The sequence below is a fragment of the Lissotriton vulgaris genome, chromosome 5 (assembly GCF_964263255.1).
Source record: "Lissotriton vulgaris chromosome 5, aLisVul1.2, whole genome shotgun sequence".
Lineage (NCBI taxonomy): Eukaryota > Metazoa > Chordata > Amphibia > Caudata > Salamandridae > Lissotriton > Lissotriton vulgaris.
Window position 1 is genome coordinate 1,418,468,204 of NC_141693.1, and position 17,728 is coordinate 1,418,485,931.

Sequence of the window (17,728 nt, forward strand, 5' to 3'; positions counted from 1 at the left end):
TTAGAGCAAACATAAGAAAAGGTTTCTGCGATCCATTAGAGAAAAGTACCCAAAGTTATGCCCCCAAAGATATAAGAGTTGAGCAACTGTCCACAACCTAGGATTAGCCAGTGTAATTGTCAGTAATCAAATTCACTGTGAACAGAGTATCATTCTGTAATACAGGAGAGAATTACATAATCAGATCAACTTCACCTGTTGCAAATTAGAATCATTCATATACCAATTTACTACTTTGGTTGAACTCAAGTGAACAGTATCTTAATCTATACAGTTATGTCAAAATAACCTGTGTATGCAATCTATTGAAGATGAAGGTACTTAGTGCAATATTTAATCTAATGCTCAGTGTTGGACAGGCCTCGTGAAGGGGCCGCTCCCTCCCCGCATAATAAGGCCCGAGCACCGGCTCTCCCGGTGTCACCAGAAGAACCACCCCGACAACCCACAGAAGCAACCCGCAACCCGTCCCCAACGGGACGCCTGCTCCCGAACAGCCCGACATCGGCCGGCCCGGGCCGTCATCAGCAGCATTGCCCCGGCCCAGCTGCCATCTTGGACACTGCACCACGAGGCCGCAGCTCGACCCCAACCCTGGGCCTGGCCAGGCCCCGACATCGAGGCACCACCATCCACCCAGGAGGGGAACGGACCACTTGGCAGGTCAATGGGAGAGAGGAGTGTCGATGGCTCTCCCCCGCCAGGGGCCGATCGCCCCCAGCCTCCCCGGGCGCTGGCTCCACCCCCCTGCTGGGTGTCTGGACTCCCTCATCCCAGACCTACCGACCTCCAAGAGCGAGGGTCCGGACATCAAAGGAGGCCAGACCTATAACTGGGGCAGCTCCAGAGCAGGAAGGCAGTTGTATCCTGGAGTCGAGAGACACCTAGAAGAACTCATCCTTGACGGACTGCTGGTGCTGCCGCAGCCCTGCCTTGTGAATCATAGTTCTAGCCTGCTGGCGCTGCCGCGGCCCTCTGCAACCTACACCTTCGTCGGGACCTGCTGGCGCTGCCGCGGCCCATCCTCGTGAACCATCGTTCCTGCCTGCTGGCGATGCCGCGGCCCTCTGCAACCTACACCTTTGTCGGGACCTGCTGGCGCTGCCACGGCCCATCCTTGTGAACCATCGTTCCTGCCTGCTGGCGCTGCCCTCTGCAACCTACACCTTCGTCAGGCCCTGCTGGCGCTGCCGAGGCCCATCCTTGTGTGAACCATCGCCTTTGCCCGCTGGCGCTGCCGCGGCCCTTCTCAAACGAGACTTATCATCCTAGCCTGCCGGCGCTGCCGCGGCCCGACCTCCCAGAACTCCGAGCTCGAGGATTGTGAGCTACCCATCTTGCCACCCCCGTACCAGACCGGTACCAAGACTGTCCCGCTACCCTTTCAGAGACTAGAATTGAGAGGACCCTCGTGTCCCGACCTCACTGTATCGCTGATAACCTTACTTCAAGAATCATATATAAAGAGTGTTGACCTCATCCTTGTGTGGTGTCCATCTGTGGGGGGGAAGTTACTCGTCTGTGTAAAGTAAGAGAAGTATTCCCGAGTATTCGCCTGCAGGGTAGGGGTATTCTGAATGTTTTACAATCTGATTCAGGATAGATTAGAGTAATCTGCAATTTATTGCAGGCCTAATGGGACAATACTTTCTGTAACAACATACAGGGTGAATAAACACTACACGCTGACTCTGTATTCTAATACAGGGTAAAGCATTTTAAAATCACATCATGCACTTAAACAGCCCTTGAGCACAGTCTCCTACTTTACAGTCATGTCACTTCATAACACTGTAGGTTATCACAGTAAACTTCTACATGTTACTAGATTAAGTAATATAAGGAATGTCTTAATGTGAAGCAAGCTATAGCAATCTAAGTAAGTCCCAGCAGTATCCATTAAAAAGTAAAAGAATAAACTATGTGTTACTGGATTAAGTAATATAAGGAATTTCCTAATGTGAAGCAAGGTATAGCAATCAAAGTAAGTCCCAGCAGTATCCATTAAAAAGTAAAAGAATAAAATGAGTCTACCTGCAATCACCTTTAGGATAAAACAAAAGGAGTCCTTCTATAATCCAACCTTTTGTATTACTACCGGAGTATTTTCTTGTAATCTAATGCAGTATAAACAATTTAATATTTTTAGAGCAAACATAAGAAAAGCTTTCTGCGATCCATTAGAGAAAAGTACCCAAAGTTATGCCCCCAAAGATATAAGAGTTGAGCAACTGTCCACAACCTAGGATTAGCCAGTGTAATTGTCAGTAATCAAATTCACTGTGAACAGAGTATCATTCTGGAATACAGGAGAGAATTACATAATCAGATCAACTTCACCTGTTGCAAATTAGAATCATTCATATACCAATTTACTACTTTGGTTGAACTCAAGTAAACAGTATCTTAATCTATACAGTTATGTCAACATAACCTGTGTATGCAATCTATTGAAGATGAAGGTACTTAGTGCAATATTTAATCTAATGCTCAGTAAAAGAAACATATAGTAATGTAGTTAAGTGTAAACATGAAGTAATCATCCATGTAATAAAACACAATAGGAAAATCTAATTTATATTACGAAGGAAAAGGTGACCAGTGTAGGTCTAATTCAGATCACAGTGTGTAATGTAAGGCAATGCAAAGAAATCTAAATATCAGTCAACGCAATAAATAATAGAACAAGCATTTACAATGCAATGGTTTTGCCTTTGTTAAAGTTAGAGCTATTGGCATTGCTCTTGACATTATTTTTATTTATGTTTTTTTAACATAAATAAATGGCATTGTCATTTACAATGCCACTAGCTTTATCTATCGCAAATGACACACACAAACACACACAGAGCCCCGCACACACAGCCCCCCACACACACAGCCACACAGAGCCCCCCACACACACAGCCACACAGAGCCCTCCACACACACAGCCACACAAAGCTTCCTACACACACAGCCACACAGAGCCCTCCACACACACCAACACAGCACAAGCAGGCAACAGGGGCAGACGGAGGCACAAGCAGGCAACAGGGGCAGACGGAGGCACAAGCAGGCAACAGGGGCACAAGCAGGCAACAGGGGCCCACAGAGGCACAAGCAGGCAACAGGGGCCCACAGAGGCACAAGCAGACAACAGGGGCACACAGAGGCACAAGCGGGCAACAGGGGCACAAGGAGGCACAAGCGGGCAACAGGGGCACAAGGAGGCACAAGCGGGCAACAGGGGCACAAGGAGGCACAAGCGGGCAACAGGGGCACAAGGAGGCACAAGAGGGCAACAGGGGCACAAGCAGGCAACAGGGGCACGAAAACGGAGGCACAAGCAGGCAACAGGGGCAGGTGTAGAAAACACAATTTTCAACAGCCCACTTGGCTCTGCAACAGTTGCCTTTGAAAAGCAATACGGCGTAATGGGCATGATCAAATCCCGTCCCCTGCATAAAAAAAAAACAACAGCCTGAGGCGACTGCTAACACAGATGTAGTACAAGGCATTACACGGCAAGGGTGCTGCTGCCGGCAATTATCCTGGTATTTAAACAAATCTCTCTCTCTCACACACAGAGCCGCCCCACACACACCCCCACACAGAGCCCCGCACACACAGCCACACAGAGCCCCCCACACACACACCCACACAGAGCCCTCCACACACACAGCCACACAAAGCTTCCTACACACACAGCCACACAGAGCCCTCCACACACACCAACACAGCACAAGCAGGCAACAGGGGCAGACGGAGGCACAAGCAGGCAACAGGGGCACACAGAGGCACAAGCAGGCAACAGGGGCACACAGAGGCACAAGCAGGCAACAGGGGCACACAGAGGCACAAGCAGGCAACAGGGGCACACAGAGGCACAAGCAGGCAACAGGGGCACACAGAGGCACAAGCAGAGCACAAGCAGGCAATAGGGGCACACAGAGGCACAAGCAGGCAACAGGGGCACACAGAGGCACAAGCAGGCAACAGGGGCACACAGAGGCACAAGCAGACAACAGGGGCACAAGCAGACAACAGGGGCACACAGAGGCACAAGCAGGGGCACACAGAGGCACAAGCAGGAAACAGGGGCACACAGAGGCACAAGCAGGCAACAGGGGCACACAGAGGCACAAGCAGACAACAGGGGCACACAGAGGCACAAGCAGACAACAGGGGCACACAGAGGCACAAGCAGACAACAGGGGCACAAGGAGGCACAAGCGGGCAACAGGGACACAAGCAGGCAACAGGGGCATGAAAACGGAGGCACAAGCAGGCAACAGGGGCAGGTGGAGAAAACACAATTTTCAACAGCCCACTTGGCTCTGCAACAGTTGCCTTTGAGAAGCAATACGGTGTAATGGGCATGATCAAATCCCGTCCCCTGCATAAAAAAAAACAGCCTGAGGCGACTGCTAACACAGATGTAGTACAAGGCATTACACGGCAAGGGTGCTGAGCACCCAGCCTCTCATACAGGCAGAACTACAACAGACCTCCCCCATCCGCTGTGCACCCATCTTGCCCTACACTAGACACCTGTCAAACAAGACTGCTCTACACCAGTCACCCAACCACGAACCACTGTATCTTTGCACCCAACCTCTCTTCCAAACTGTTCTACGCCAGACATCCTCCCCAACTGTGCACCCAGCCTTTCTTACAACCCGCTCTACCCCAGACACCCACCCACCCTAGGTGTGCACCCAACCTCTCCTTCAAACTGTTCCACACCAGACATCCACCCCAACTGTGCACCCAGCCTTTCTTACAACCCGCTCTACACCAGACTCCCACCCACCCTAGGTATGCACCCAACCTCTCCTTCAAACTGTTCCACACCAGACATCCACCCCAACTGTGCACCCAGCCTTTCTTACAACCCGCTCTACACCAGACACCCACCCACCCTAGGTGTGCACCCAACCTCTCCTTCAAACTGTTCCACACCAGACATCCACCCCAACTGTGCACCCAGCCTTTCTTACAACCCGCTCTACACCAGACACCCACCCACCCTAGGAGTGCACCCAACCTCTCCTTCAAACTGTTCTACACTAGAGACCCACCCTTCCCAGCTGTTCGTCCGGCTTCTCTTTCAAACTGCTCTAAGCTAGACACACACGACCCCAGCTGTGGACCCGGCTTCTCGCTGGCTCTACACCGGGGACACACCCACCCCAGGGTTAGCTGTGAGTCAAACAGCCTGATGTACACCACACCAGACACCCACCCACTCACTCACTCCAGCTGTTCACCCCGCGTGCCAGACTGTTCTATGTCAGACACCCACCCTTCCATCCATCCATCCCAGCTGTGCACCAGCGTGGCAGGCACTCATTTGAAATTTAGCTGTGTGTCCTGGTAATCAAACATTGATCTATTACCATTAAGTTACACATTAGGACTCGGTGAGAAAAACTGCCAGATACACAGTATCAAGTCTTCTTTAGTTATGCATATAATATGCACTATCAATACTATATAAAAAAAATCAGTACAGTAGTTGTATTACCACTTTAATTGTACAAAATACAGTAAACAGTTTGCACCTGCAAAAAGCTGGTGTAACCAAAGCCTCAACAAACGTGAGAAACGTGCAGGAACATGGTGCTCTGTGCTATTCACCCTTTATCTGACCAAGGTGGACGCCTGAGCAGAAACATTAAGTCAACAGGGTATTATCTGGAGATTTTGACAAAGCTCTAAATGAGCGAGTTAGTCTATCTTTGAGTGGTGTCGTAATTCAAATTATGATAAGAAAACACACATTGTATGCAATGTAACCGAGTTTACACACAGGCACAAAGTAATTCTATATTTGTATCCTAATGATGTTGAGTTCTTTAAGGTAAATAAGGGGTGCGTGTTTAGAGAGTATAACTTGTATTCTTTCTCTACTAAAAAATCTTGTTTTCGCACACTCAGACCAAGGACACCAACTAACATGCCATATAAATTCCGGAGATGCCCATACTCTATCCGTTCATCTCGGTCCTATATCCAGCCACTTGTTCAAAAATCACAGCCAAAGCCCCAGGGATCATTGTCAAAATAATATTTCCTGAGCACCAACTACACACGTTAAATAACACGCTAATCATTAGTTACCCAATTCAACGATATCCTCTTTAAAGGTTGAGTGGGCTTGGCAGTATTTGACCCAGTAACATGCAGGAGTTACAGACGTCAGAAGCAAATATTAACTCGTTAAATCATATTTCCACTTTTAAGGGTGGAATAAAGGGGGAGCGGTGGGTGTCAATTAGAGAATTGACTGAAGCAACCTTAGATTGATTTAGGGCAAAACATGGTGGTCGGATCCACACGACAGAGATATGGAAAGGAGTACCATCTAATATTATGGTACATAGAACTATAACGGTTTCCAGGGCACAAGGGTTCATGAGAGACAGAGGTCTCCTGAAGAGTGTAGCATAATCCAACAAAGTGGTTGTCACAAGATGGTTTTACTAAATCAGTATATGCAAGGGCAGGAGGAGAGGTCAATTTTATCCATAGCACACAGTCAAAAGAGTAGCAAAGGCACCAAGGAGGTGTAGATTAAACCACTGAAAGAGTTATTTGCGAAGGGCACTAAGGTTACAGTGGGGCACTGTGCCAAAGCACAGGAATCCACAAGGCGTGCCGATGTGGGACACAGGAGGATACCAGTTCTTAATGACAAGAGTTATAAGTGTGTGGCGTCTTAACAGCACCGGTGAACAAAAGGTGTGTTAACGGAGCTTTGTGCCAGAGGGCATAAAGCTGCTCCTAGTAGCAGAGAAAGCATGCTGTTTAAAGGCTGAGCCACGATCCCCGTGGGTGCGTGCTTAACGTGTCTGAAATACGCAGGACTTTGACATGTAACTGGAGCTTCCTCGTGGCATAGGGGATTCACTGCTGGCTCTACTTTCCAATAGCTACGGCACTGGTCAAAAGAGAGGATGGGATTTAATAAATCTGCGCTGTTACCTTTCCTTCTCTTCCTCCTGGGGCTCTTTGGCAGCTTTGGACTCAGTCTCGCTGTGGGGGCAGAGGTGGGTATGGTGTCTGTTGGGCTCAGGCTTCGCTTGATGATTCCCCTCAGCTTCCCTGCCTGCCTCCTCTATCTTGTGTACCCGTAATCCTCCAGCAAACACGCTCTCCCTCCCAGGATCCAGAGGCTGCAGTCACAATATATGGGCGGCTTTCACAACAAAAACAAGATTAATATCCCAAAGACGCAAGGCTGTCTCCAACGAAAAACAAAAGCCGATACTCAGAGCCCAAAAACTGGAAATGCGAACCAAACAGACCTTGATCCAGCAGAAGAGAGAATAAAAAGGTTGCAAGTGTTTTGAAAACACAAACCGGAGTATTTGAGCAGCACAGCGTGTGATCCTTCGAATGACAAACAAACACAATATACAGGCTGATAAACTGGCGAGCCTCCCGGGGGCTCACCTTGGGCTCGGGGATGATGAGCACCTCGCTGTTCTCCTCCTTTGGCGGGTCTTTCTGGCCGAGAGCCGAGTTGAAGGACACTTTCACCATGTCTGCAGCTGAGAACGGCACTGCGGGAACAGGGCGGCCCAGGCAGCGGTAGGGGGGCGGGAACGGGAGCCGAGGCAGCGGTAGGGGGCGGGAACCGGCAAACATTTCGCTCACCTTCCGCACCCGACGCTTGAGCAGTGCCTCCGCTGCAAACACTCGCTCCCCAACAGCCGAGAGCTCCATGTCCGTCCCGTTCCCTACAGTGCCGGACCAGACACGGGGGCGTTCCCGGCCTCGCGTGACGTCGGCAAAAGCCAAAGAATGTCGGGAACGCCCCCGTGTCTGGTCCGGCATTGACGGACAGGCCCCTCGTCCAATGGCAAGGCTCCGTTTACGGAGCCAGCCAATCAACGACGAGGGCCGAACCAAGCCACACTACACTTCTCATCAGGTTTTCGCATGCGCCGAAAAGATGCGCAGAGCGCATCTTTGGCGAGGCAAAACCTAAAAATCAGAGTAATCACTTCTGTAACCTGATGCAATTTGCATGGTTACTGCCCAGATGGCAACTGTTCTTTATCTGTCCTGCATGACAACTTTACATGCAGCAGTTTACTCTGTGTGAGAGTAGCTTCAATTTCTGCTGTACATCGGTTGTGCAAAGGTACCTTGCCCTGTCTGCTCTACTGTACATGCTCTGAATGCGAAAGAAACTTGTAAACTTAATACGAGCTGTGTGGAGACTGCCCAGCAGCTTACACACTACAAGCCATGTGCGCCTTGGACGAGATAAGATACAAATTCACAAATATATATTTGGCACTGTCCATGGTTTTTTTTGGTGGTGGTTCGGTCATCATCCAAACGCCAGCACCAGATCTTTCAAATACATTAAAGTGTACATTTTTTTGTTCTGGAGTGCAATAACACCATTTCGCACAACATGAAACCAGCCGGGCACATTACACGATTTAATAAATGTTTTCAGAGCTAGCATAAATGAACACGTCAGTTTCACTCACTAGCAACAATAGTAATTACTGGAACGGTTTAAGAACTTGTGGGCACACTGAATTATTATTACAAGTAAAACACTTAACAAAGTTGGATACGCATTGGTATGCCAATAAATTAAAGAAACAAAAGCGGGGAGTTGGATTTAAAATATAATTTATACCTGTGGGAAATGTGTTTTCAAACCAAACTAAATGAAGACATAAGTACAGTTAGTTCTATAACAAGAAAAAAACCTCAAAGCTGTTCAGCTATAAAAACGACCTGTGGAATAGTGTGACAAGTTACAAAAAATATAGCAAAGATCTCGTGAAATACGTTAATAACAATCGGGGTACGTGTTGGGCGTGACAGAAGGGTCTCCGGAAGGTGGAACACAATATCGCTTACATTTGGTCCAATACTGTAGTTGGGAACTGCAGTTTTATTACAAAAAAAAATGTCAGTACAAGCAGCTGTGATTATTCAATATTTTTCAATGCACAGAAAAAGTATATGTATGGAGTAACACCGGAGGAGTTTCGGAATGGGCTGGCGCAGGGGTTGAGGCGTTCCTTAAGAAAGGAGGCTGCTGAAGGATGGGTGGGGTTTTGAGTGCTGAAACGGGTCGAGAGCATTTAAGAGCGATAGGGTTAAGCGTGGCGGCGGGGACTAAACGAGAGTACACATATAAAGATAACATTTAGATATAATTCTCTCTTGCCTTTGACAAAAACGTTCGCATATCCCCTAGTTTTACTTCCTCTCGCGAAAAATATCCGTCTCTTCACTGCAAGTCAAATGGAAAATAAAAGTCATGCACTTCCTGCCGTAAGATATCTTTTCTGTGGGGACTGAAGCCGTAGTATATTTTTGGGGGTTGAGGGGTGGAATATTGATCGGTTTGAAACTGAATATCAGTTCTAAGATGTAGCTGTGCGAGCGTCTAATGAGTGCTTAGTAAAACTGCTGAAAGTTAGTGCTGGGACACATTTTGTTGGGGAGATGGGGTGCTGGCTTGAGGCGGACACTGAAGGCAGCCAAGGGAGTGGTTAAGTACCAGAACAGGGGTGCAAAACAGGAGGAGTGCTCTAACAAGCCTGTTGAAATGTATATAAAAAAATGGTGGCAGCTGAAACAACTACGGATAGCGACGAAACAGTTTAAGAAGAAAGATGTGCTGAACAGGAGAAACAAAGTTGGGGCTACTGAGGTAAACGATTGAAAATTGAAAACGGGCGGGTACTTGGTAGAGTAGAGCATACTTGAATGGGGCTACAAAGAGTAATAAGGTTTGTGAATGTGTGTGGGCTGTAGTACAAGGATGGAACGCGTTGAAAAGAGCAGGTTGGGCGCTGTGACAGCGTCAGTGGTAAAATAAAAAGGAAGGAATGTTGAAACAAGCGGTGCACTATGGGGAAGTGTATTAAAACACTGTTAATAGTGTAATAAGAGTGGAAACTGAATGTGGCGAGCAAGTATTAAAACATGGTCTATGGAGCCATTAAAACGGAGAAAACATAGAGAATACTGAAGCTAGAGCAGTGGGAAAAAAGAATAGTGGGTGGAGGAATTGCTAAACCAAAGGGGGTCGTCACAACAGTACACACTAACCCCCGCTCCCTTTTTCCTGCCCCAAAGTGGCAATGTCCGAGGTGCCATACCCAGTCCAGCGAAGGCCCCTCCTGATCCTCCTCCTGCCGCTTCTGGGTGTTCCCTTCTCAGTAATCCTCTCCAGCGGGTGGTGAGCTGTCCGCCACACTCAACCAGTGTCGCTCCTTTCCCTCCTGGGACCGCCACTGAGTCCCTTCACGTTTCGCGATGATCCCAGCTTCACTGACAGAGAAAAAGGAAGCACTCTTTACTGCCACCGCACCGTCGCCATGTTCCGCCGACCGCTGCCTTTCCTTTCCGCCTGGGCCTTACACTGCCGCCGCCCCTCCTTGCAGAGCAAAACTCACAGGAACGAGCATTGAACACGGCGCATGCACTGCTCAACAGGGGCGGAGCCGAGTTGACACGGGTCCACCATCTTAGAGCCAGGCAGGGTGATATACTTTTGTCAGTGGCATTCCTAAGGAAAAATAAAGTTTTGCCTGGCTTTCAAGACGAACGCCATAATTTGCTCAGGCAACTCCAGTTACTGAATCCTGCATTATATTTGAAATCGGTCCTTTAGCCTGACCTAAACATGGATGCGTTAAGCAAGAGCCTCGCCTTTTTTACGGAAGCCTGTGGCTTAAATAATGGTGAAGTGATACATGAGAAAACAATTTACCCATTTTTTTTCCATTCTTCCGCTCATAAACTTTTGTAACGTTCTGAGCTCCGATATGTACCGAGTTCACAGATTCCGCAGTTCCTCGAAAGGAAAATGCAAGCCTGCTATAACAGAAAAGCAGAGGTAAACGCGAATATGCGGCCATTTTGAAAGAAGTTCTATGTTTTAAACAATGTTGCACTTAAGAAAGATACTCCTAAAAATACTCTGAAATATTAAGAGAAGAAACGGAGGATTTCATCACATGTATAGCAACACACATTTGGCCTTTATTAGTAGCTGTCTGTCACACATTCATGGTTTAACGTATTTAACATAACGTATCTGGAAAAAAACATAAAGTAAACGACGTTTTCTAGAACTACAAAAAACAAATGGTGACTAGGGTGGAGAGTTATTTCATTTCATAATCGTTACGCTATTCACCCCAAATGTTTTCCATACCAATATGGCCGAATGTTTCGTACTATACTCAGCCTTAAGTAGTTAAGTTATGCAAGGACAGGGAACCGTCTGCCGCTGTTAGTGCCCCGAGGGCGTGATTGGAGTTAAAGACTTCCAGGAGCGGTTTGCAGTCCTGCACAAGAATAGTGGCCACCTAGATGGGGTCGTTTCAGTTACGATAAGTATAACGGCCACCTTGAAATGGGGTCGTTTCAATTTCCGTTAGCAGAAGCTTCTTTAGTAGACCACGTCCCCAAAATGTATTCAAATTGCATTCATATAGCGCTTACTACAGTCACAGACAGTTCACAACAATTTACGGTAGTAAATAAGTATGCATGACAATATGAGGATAATAGCAGTCAAGCACGTCAACGTTTTACATTCATAGCTGCTAAGTTTGCAGAATGCTTACGTGTGACATTTCGATTGTTTAAGTGTACTTATGAGTGACATTCAGCAAGAGTGACACTTTCTCACGAATAAACCAAGCATGTAAGTCTATGGACAGAGATAAATAACAGAAATTGGGCCTGTTGGCCAATAAGAAGCTATAAAGAAATCTTAAAATTGCTGCAGGACTCGTTAATTGTAAAGTGACTTACCTACTGCCCATTACTAAAATGATAGTTCACCCGAGCAGTACATTATCATATTTCAGGATAGCAAAAGGCTTGACTTTTACAACAGCATAGGGCTTGAAATTACCGCACAGATGATCATTTGTCGCAATTAAAATAATTTACAATCATTAAATGCAAATTGTAATGTACAAGTTTTAACGTAGTAATCCCATACTGCTTTTGTGAAAAGGTTTTTATTTTTGGCGTTTATGAAAACAGAAGTTTTGCATTTTAAAACAAAACTGACTGCTGGGTTATATTAGGCTATGATTAGCAGATGCTTTGCATGACACAACCATGAATCCATACAATGGAATAGATATACAATGTTTTTAGAGTGAAAACAGTACTTTTCCAGAGGCCAAAATAAAGATAAAAAGCAGATCATGTTTTTGTAATGAAGTCAGTGCTGGCCTCACTCACCTGACAGTGCGCCCAGAAGTACTTCCCCACAGGAGTGTCTGCAACAAGCTGAGAGAGGCAGCTGCCGAGCTAGCGCACCTTTCGCGGACAGGAATGGACAAGGGAGGCGGAACACCAGGTTTCAGCAGGGCAGTGATTAAAGCTGTTATTAGGAACAGGCCTGCAGTTTGTGCTGAATCTTCATAGGGCCAATATGAGCAACTCACCCAACATGAAGAACATAGCATGCACATGAATAAATAAACACACAAGACATGTTTGTTGGGAAACATTTTGCTGCAGGTTTTATTTCATACCAGAAATATGCCAACGTGGTGGGTTAACTTACAGGCAATCCAAGGGAAGGCAGCGGTGACTAACCTAAGCTGCCCTGCCCGCCTGATAAGCCAACCCAATCGGTGCTACCATTTTGTGGGGATTATCCCCCTTAAATACAGTGGACCACCAGTCCATCCCGTTACTTGCACCTTTTTAGGGGAGGAGTGTGTCCAGGCAAGCCCCCTGTTGCTCAGGCTTACAACCACCCGAAGGACTAGCGGAGCTCTGGCGTTTTCCTCCAGGGTCCTGCTGTCAAGACTCCTGGAGTTGTTTGGCTTCTGAATCCCTATTGTGCTCCTGAAGAGGGTACCCCTATGTTCCATTCAGCCTCTGCATCGCCCTGTAAATCTGCCAATCCATGGATGTGGCCACCGTCATATCCAGGGATCCCCACCATGGCAGGCTTCATAATCTTCTGCAACCTCCAGATACCAGTCCTACCAGCTGGACCAATTCCCTATCATCCTCTGCCAAGTGTGCCCCTTCCCTACCACAGTACCCTGTTGTGTTTACGCTAACAAGGCCATGTCTAATTTACCAATCCTTTCTTATTTATTTATTTATTTTGATTTTGTATTCGGGTTGAACTAAGCCCTCCTGTTTTCTGGCTTGTACTTGGATTCATTTACTGTAGGAAAGGTTGATGGCCTCCCCGGAAGTTGGGAACTACTGTTCATCTCTTTAACCACAGCTCCAAAATATGTCACTGTGTTCTAATGGGCCTTCTAATTAGGGGTTGTCTGGGCATGTATTTCCCCTCACTGCCCGGGCATACCTGCACTAGTTCACTTGACGAGGGTAGTTTTTTTAGAGGAATAAAGTGGGCCATTTTTGTGAGCATGTCTACCACCACAAATATCGTGTTGTGCCCTTGGCTGCGAGGGAGGTCTGTAATAAAGTCCATGCTAATGGAGTGCCAGGGTATCGGTGGAATAGAAGTGGGTCTTAGTAAACCTGCGGGGGAACAATGCAAGGTTTTTTGTCTAGCACAAACAGGACTATAATTAACAAAGGTGGTTATCTCCTTACTCATCCCCTCCCACTAAAACCATCTTTGGCAGGTCTGTAATGTCTTTTCACCTTTTGGATGCCCAGCAAGAGCACTGTTATGACACCATTTCATGATTTGAAGTTGCAATGAAGGGGTGGGTACATATAATTTGTCTTCATGATCATACAATCCCTGTTTAACATAATTTACAGGATTTTGTTTCCACTGAGTAAGAGGAATAGTAGCACAGGCATTCATCAATTTGTCTAGAAATGTTGCAGATGGAACGCTTCTAACGTCCCCAACTCTGATGATCTTATTGGTAGGTATAATGGGAGGAGGGATGTTAGGACCATCTGTTTTCTCTGGACCTAATCTAGATAGAACGTCAGCTTTCCCATGTTGAGGTCCAGGCCGGTAAGTGATCAGGACATCATATTCGCCAAAAAACGAAACCCATCTCATTTGTCGGGATGTGAGGGCCCGAGTTGATGTGAAAAATTGTAAGTTTATGTGGTCTGAGTGGTGATGGTATGAGGGGAACCCAACAAAAAATGCCTCCATTCCTGGAATGCTAACTTGATTGCAATGGTATAATTCTGTTCAGCTGGCAACAGAGTCTTCGAGAAATAAGCCACTGGATGCAATTGTCCTGTTTCTGGTTCCCTTTGGGATAAAACCCCTCCCACCGCTTGTTGAGACGCATCAGCCTCAACAAAGAAGGGTGTCAGCATGTCTGATGATAGGCGCTGTAGTGAATTTTTCTTTCAGGGTCCTAAAATCTCTTTCTGCTTTTCAGACCACATAAATGGTACACCTTTGTGGAGGAGCCTGGTAATGGGTGTCAACAATTCAGAGAAATGATAGAAGTTTGCAAACCCAATGAAAGACTGCACTTCTTTTACAGAGTTGGGGCTGGGCCATTTCACTATTGCGTCGACTTTCTGAGGATCCATGTGAACGCCCATGGGTGTGATTACAAAAGTCAGAAAGTCCATCTGGGAGGTATGAAAGAAGCTTTTGTCTAGTTTGGCAAAAAAGTGATTCTCTTTCAGTTTCTGTTGAATTTTCCTTACATGTTCTACATGTTCGGTCTTGGAGTATATCAAAATGTCGTCGATATACACAATGACAAAGATATCCAGGTATTCTCTTAGTATTTTGTTAACAAAAAACTGAAAGGCTGCAGGGGCATTGCAGAGGTCGAACCGCATCACATAATATTTGAAGAGCCCAAATTTGGTGCGAAACGCAGTCTTCCATTCATCCCCCTCCTTGATTCTGATTAAATGATACGCTCCTCTTAAATCGATTTTGGTGAAAATTGTTGCTCCTCATACCTGGTCCTGTAGAGGTGGGCCTCAGCCAGGCCTACCAGTGCTAGGGGTTCCCCCTTCTCTGCACACAAGTCCTCAGACCAATAAATAAAAGTTGGCACGGAAACTGAAATGTCAAAATAGATATTTATTAAACCTCATGAGGTGGAACTACATTCACACAACACCCTTCGGTAGAATATGAAGTAGCACACGATGTCTTTTATCCCCACACAGGGGCTCAAAAAAGAAGGCGGTAGAAGCACACATAGGAGAGTTACATACATAAATGGTGATACAGAAATGCACAGTCAACAAAGAAGGACGAGCCAACAGTTGCTGACTTCAGTAGAAACATCATGACAGTAACAAACCTAAACAGGTGCATGGGCTGCTACAAACATCTCTGCACATGTGCAGAGTAGCATAGGCTAAGTAAGCCAGTTCTATGAGCAAAGCACAAGGGCAAGCAACAGAGAATGAGCACATGGCGAGCACATGGCAGATAAAATAGCTGCCGGAAGCAAGATGGCTTCAGCTAAATGCTAACATCGATCTCTGCCAAATTTCCACAGACAACCCTTTTAGCATTAGCTGAAGACATTCATACTCTAGAGGAGTCTAAATATACATCATGTACATCGATTTGTATCAGTTGATTAATATCTCTGTCTAATATGTGGTGGGCATTCATTTGTGCAACATTATGTTTAGAAGGTGCACAGGCAGTAATACAGATGGAGCCAAGCATTGGACCACATTGTATACATAGGCAGCATGTGAGCAGAATTGCAAACAGTATACACAGGACTGTCAACAGTTTCCAGCCCCAGGTAACAAACAGTGTCCAAAACCAACTGGCGAAAGTCCATGTGCCAGTATTAGGGTGGATCTCAGCAGCAATTTTGTGGAGTTTAGAGATGGCATAAAAAACTGAAGGGGCATGATACGGTATGTAAACAGAGCAGCTACTTTCGATGATGCAATATGCAACACCACGATCAGCCAAGACTACATCTAGGACTGTACGGTGTTGGAGCACCACAATCCTTGCAATTTGCTGTTCCTCTGTGATGTTTCCAAGTGCCATAGCTGTGTGGTTGGTCACAGCTTCCACAACACGAGTCAAACGTCTGATTTTCCTGCTGTTCAAGGCAGCACCAACAAAGAAGAACAGCCCTAAATTGAAATCAACGTATTGCTGTGGTGCAGTGTCAGTTTGGGCCACCTCATCACCACTTATTGTTCTCTTGTATCTGTTCTTACAAGTGTCATCAAACAATCAATAGTCCTTGTGATATGATGCAGGTGCCAAAAACACAGGAGGTTACAAAAAGGACACATAGCAGACTCCAGACCATCCAACAGGTAGATGGTCGTATCGCTTGTTCCCACAGCTAAAATATATATTATGGGAAGACGTAAAGGTCCTATTGTTACTACCCTACATTCGCTTCTTCCTTCTGGAATTTTCCCAACACTGCTCACACACAAATCTGCTCGGACTCTAGTGACAGCTATAACAAATCGGTACAAAAGGGGGTGGTGATGGACGGAGCATCTGAACCAATCAAACACTCACACCCAGTCAAAAGATCTGGGTTTAATCCATCACCGTTCTTTAGCCCACTCTGCCACCCCAGTTCTGACATGGCTATATGCAAATCAGTCTCACCTTGGGCCTCACGGGAACAGTCCAGCCCGAACTGCCAAGCCATGCCTTCCCTGGACCAGAAACAAGCTTCCGAGGACCGGTTTCTGGCATTCCAGCCGTCTTCAGCCCGGCTTGCTTGAATCCAGTGGCAAAGTGAGCAAGGGACTCACATCTGAGCATACCCTGCCACACTTATGGCGGCCAAAAGCGTTTTTTTTTCTCCCTAGTTTGCTCGCCACCCGTGTTCTAGTTTTACTTTGTGAATTACAGTTTATGTTTGTGAGGTTCGGTTTTTCCCACCCCGAGGAAGCCTCCCTTATTTTTTTGGGCGATTTGTTCGCCCGTTTTGAGCTCCATTTCGCCAGGCATGGTTAGTTTCTTTTCCCTTTTTCTGTTTTTCTGTTTTTATCAATCTTTCATATTTTCATAATCTCATATTTTCATACTTTCTCCGTTCGAAGTTGATCTTTGATCTGTTCAATAAAATGTTCTACCTCCTTAGGATCCCTTATATTATGCATTTTATTCCTCCACATTATTCGTAGAGCCGCTGGGAATTTCATTTGAACAGTGGCTCCGAGGGACTTTAATTCTTCCATAAATTGACCCAGTTCCCATTGTCTGTCTTGGGTGGCTATGGACACATCGGAACAAATTCTGAAAGACCAGTTGTCTTTTTTCAGTGTACCATTTTTTAATCCTTCACCTAAGATTTTTTCTTTCAAAGTGTAAGTTTTAAAATTTATTAGGATTTTTCTTGGTGTTCTTCTTTCTTTGCTTTTTCCAAAGGGTTCTGTGGACCCTTTGTATATCCTCTAGCAAATTACTCTCTTTAGTCCAGGGGAAGAACTCTTCTAAAAGAGAGACAATGAATTTCTTAATGTCCGTACCTTCCAGATTTTCCGGAACATTTAGGACCCTTAGGTTGTTTTTCTTGCTTGGTTCTCTAATGATTCTAGTTTATCTTTCATGTATTTGTCACTTTCTTTTAGCAGTCTTATATCTTTTTGATTTCTTGCAACTTTTTTATTTAATGTTTCCACAGCAGTTCCACTGTAGTGACCCTCTCCCCCAATTCGTTCAATTTGTGGTCTAGGTTTTCACACACCTCGTGTATTTTACTCTGGTTCTCTTCTGAAATTGTAAACCTCTCTCTCATTTCCCCCATCATTTTATCCATGAGTGCTTCCATATATTTTTCAGTTTGGCTAGTGT

At 46.1% G+C, this 17,728-nt stretch overlaps 1 long non-coding RNA gene across 1 annotated transcript in view; it reads right to left on the reverse strand.

Annotated features, from left to right (window-relative positions):
* The window catches only part of LOC147712676 (uncharacterized), a 242,309-nt gene extending 231,879 nt beyond the window's left edge, over positions 1-10,430 (reverse strand). Inside the window, exon 1 of the long non-coding RNA XR_015295762.1 lies at positions 10,128-10,430. This is a non-coding gene — a long non-coding RNA (uncharacterized LOC147712676). The remainder of the gene's footprint in view (positions 1-10,127) is intronic.
* Positions 10,431-17,728: the final 7,298 nt, after the last annotated feature.